The sequence below is a fragment of the Microtus ochrogaster genome, chromosome 19, assembly GCF_000317375.1.
Source record: "Microtus ochrogaster isolate Prairie Vole_2 chromosome 19, MicOch1.0, whole genome shotgun sequence".
Classification (NCBI taxonomy): Eukaryota; Metazoa; Chordata; class Mammalia; order Rodentia; family Cricetidae; genus Microtus; species Microtus ochrogaster.
The window spans coordinates 64,925,380-64,928,831 of NC_022021.1; the positions used below are offsets into that span (position 1 = coordinate 64,925,380).

Here is a 3,452-nt window from a genome sequence, read left to right on the forward strand (position 1 = left end):
CTTGTAGACCAGGCTGGTCTCGAACTCACAGAGATCCGCCTGCCTCTGCCTCCCAAGTGCTGGGATTAAAGGCGTGCGCCACCACCGCCCGGCTCACTTATCTTTCTTTAACTGTCTTAATTTAACTTGTTTTCAAGGTTTATTCATGTTGCATACAGCAGAATTTTTAAAGGCTGACCAGTATCCTATTTTGTGTACATAAAAAATTCCCTTTATTCATTAGAACATTCATTCCGTGTTCTGCTGATGAACATTTGGGTCATCTCCACATGTTAGCTACCATGAATGGTCCTAAAAAGAATGTAGACAAACAATTAAAGGAATTGTAAGGGCTGGAGAGAGGGCTCAGAGGTTAAGAACACTGCTTGCTCTTCCAGAGGTTCTGAGTTCACTTCCCAGCAACCACATGGTGGCTCACAGCCATCTGTAATGAGACCTGGTGGCCTCTTCTGTTTGTCGTGCAGGCACACACACAGGCAGAACACTATATACGTAATAAAAAAATAAAAAATAATTTCTAAATTTTATTACAACTATTGTATGTGACGTGTCACAGTGTGCCTGGGGAGGTCAAAGGTGGGTTTCAAGACTTGAACTCGGGTTGTCAGGCCTGCACTCTCTCTGCTGTTCACTGAACCATCTTGCTGGCCAAGGAGCACAACTTCCTGAAGATCCTGATGCCAATTCTTTTGCATGGATATCAGATGTGGAACTACTGGTTTATATGTGATGTGGCTTAAAGATGAAAGCTCATGTGTTAGCAGCCTGGCCCCCAGCTGGTGGCATGTTCCTCAGACTGGATCCTGAGAATGCTTATTCAAAGCTGAATGGACTACTAAAGAGACAGGCCTTAGTTTTCTAGCCACCCTGCAGACTTTGTGCAGCTTCAACTGTTTGAATTCTTTTTTGTTGTTTTTCGAGACAAGGTTTCTCTGTAGCTTTGGAGCCTGTCCTGGAACTCTGCCTGCCTCTGCCTCCCAAGTGCTGGGATTAAAGGCATGCACCACCAGTACCCAGCTTGAAATTTTTTTAAACTCAAACATGGACAGGAACATTTATGTGCCAACAAAGTTTTAGTTACATTGCATAGCAAGGGCTCAATAAATGCACACTTCTTTAAACTGGACTTTAAAGAAGGGCTGGTTGGAGGAAGGTCTTTCCTCGCTTACAAACCGCCAAGAGAGTGGCTGTAGGCCTCTGCTTCAGCACTGCACTGGGTCAAGGTGTTCTGCCTTACTACAACCTCTGGACCTGAGCCAAGGCAACTCTCCTCCCCGGAAAGCTCTTCAATACATATGGCGCTTCTACTTTAAGCTTTGGAACGCTTCCCATCTTTCACAGTGGCCACACTCACTCCTCTCATCAGGCCGTCTTCTACTTCCCTGACACCTTCTTCAAAAATGCAGTGATCCTTGCTAAATATATACTTGTCTGGCCAGTAATGACACAGATGGAACTTTTTTCATTTACTTAAGAGTCTTTGTTTTCTTTCTTGGAGAAGTTTCTACTTAAGTTCTTACTCTGTTTTTAAATAACAAAGTTTTAAATGTTAAATTCTGAGTTCTCTCAGTTTCTTTCAGATAAATACTTGGTTTGCAAATATTTTCTCCCATTCCACCGGTTGTGTTCTGTTTCCTTTATTATGTCTACTTCTTCTGTTGCCAATGATGTTAATGTCACATTCGTGAAATGCTTTGCCTAAGTCTTATTCTATTTGGAGGATATAACCAGTCAGTATGGTGTGCCATGCTCATTTTTGCACAGAACTATCCTTGTATCACAGGAACAAATCTCATTTAATCTTGATGAATCATCTTTAATTACTATGATGCTGGATTTAGGATCCTAGTTTATGTGTATGCAGAGTGAAAGCACACAAGTTCAGCGATCAGAGGACAGGTTTTGAGGCTGTTCTTCCACCTTGTTTAAGTGGCTATTCCTTTGTGCTATCCTATTCTGCTGCTGTGCTGGTAACCTCAGGCTAGCTGGCCCATTATTCTCAGTTACCTCACTCAGTGCTGAGGTTACAGATGCTTGCTACCACATCTGGTGGGTTCCAGGGATCAAATTCAGATCTTCAGCTTTCCTTACAAGTTGTTTTTTACTTGCTGAGCCATTTCCCTAAACTTTTCTGAAAAATAGGGTCCCACTCTATAGTTAGTCTTGAACATGTGACAACCCTCCTGCTTCAACCTCCAAGTAAGAAAACTGACAGGTGTCAGCCACAATGCTTGGCTACTTTCCTAATATTTTACTGACAATTTTTATATCATAATAGATATTGGCCTACAGTTTTCTTTTTAAATTATTTTTCTTGATATGGTCATCAGAGTCATACTGGTCTCAAGTAAATCTGGAAGTGTTTGCCAAACAGTGCACTTGGTGCACACCTTTAATCCCAGCACTTGGGAGGCAGAGGCAGGTATATCTCTGAGAAACCCTGTCTCAAAAAATAAAACAAAGTTGGAAGTGTTTGAAATTTTTAAACATTTATTTTTATCTACACTTGTCTATGTTTATATACACATAGTTGTCTGCAGAGACCTAAGAAGGGTATCACATCCCCTTGGAACTGGAGGAGGTATAGACAGTTGAAAGCCATCAGACATGGGTGTTGGGAATGAAACTCAGAGTCTCTAAGGTGCAGTTATGTGCGTTTAACTGCTGAACTCTCTCTCCAGCCCCTTATTCGATGCTTTTGAGTCAAAACATGGCAAGAGTTCTTCAAATGCTTGACTGAGGTCACTAGTTAAAGACAACAGATCCTAGAATTTCCTCTGTTCAAAGGTATTTTGGTAACTAATTCAATCTCCACAGGAGGTCCTTTATGCTGTTACTTTATGCTGTTTCTTTATGAGTTAGGAACAAAACCTTCAGTATTTCCCACAGGCTCAAGCCTGCAACTGCCCTAGTAACTTAGTTTATAAAACTCTCTTCATTGTAACCTATTTGAGAGAAAACTTTTGATCTGTACCTCAAGAGCATCTATCAGAAATTTCCAAAACACAGGTACATACAACAAAAATAAATGCTAAAGTTAAATTTGAAACTAAGTGTCTAGCTCAAGTATGCTGGCACACACCTTGATTCCAAAGGTAGGAGGATCTCTCTGAAGTCAGAGGCTAGCCTATTCTAATAAAGTTAGACCAGGCCAGCAAAGACTACATAGTGACATGAGATCCTGTCTCATACAAAACAAAATTCCTGTTTCTACAAATCCTATTTTTTCTTTTCAAGTTTTGTGTTTAAATTTAATAACAAGATGACATTTTTGTATTTCCTTGCTGTTAAGTATTATTGTTTCAGTCTATTTGAGTCAAGAAACAATTTTTTTTTTCTTTTCCAGACAGGGTTTCTCCGCATCTTTTGGTGCCAGTCCCGGAACTAGCTCTTGTAGACCAAGCTAGCCTCGAACTCACAGAGATCCACCTGCCTCTGCCTCCCGAGTGCTG

At 40.9% G+C, this 3,452-nt stretch overlaps 1 protein-coding gene across 5 annotated transcripts in view; it reads right to left on the reverse strand.

The window, feature by feature from the left end:
- Positions 1 to 3,452, reverse strand: part of Znf131 (zinc finger protein 131) — a 34,863-nt gene that overhangs the window by 21,268 nt on the left and 10,143 nt on the right. The gene's annotated exons all lie outside the window — the stretch shown is intronic.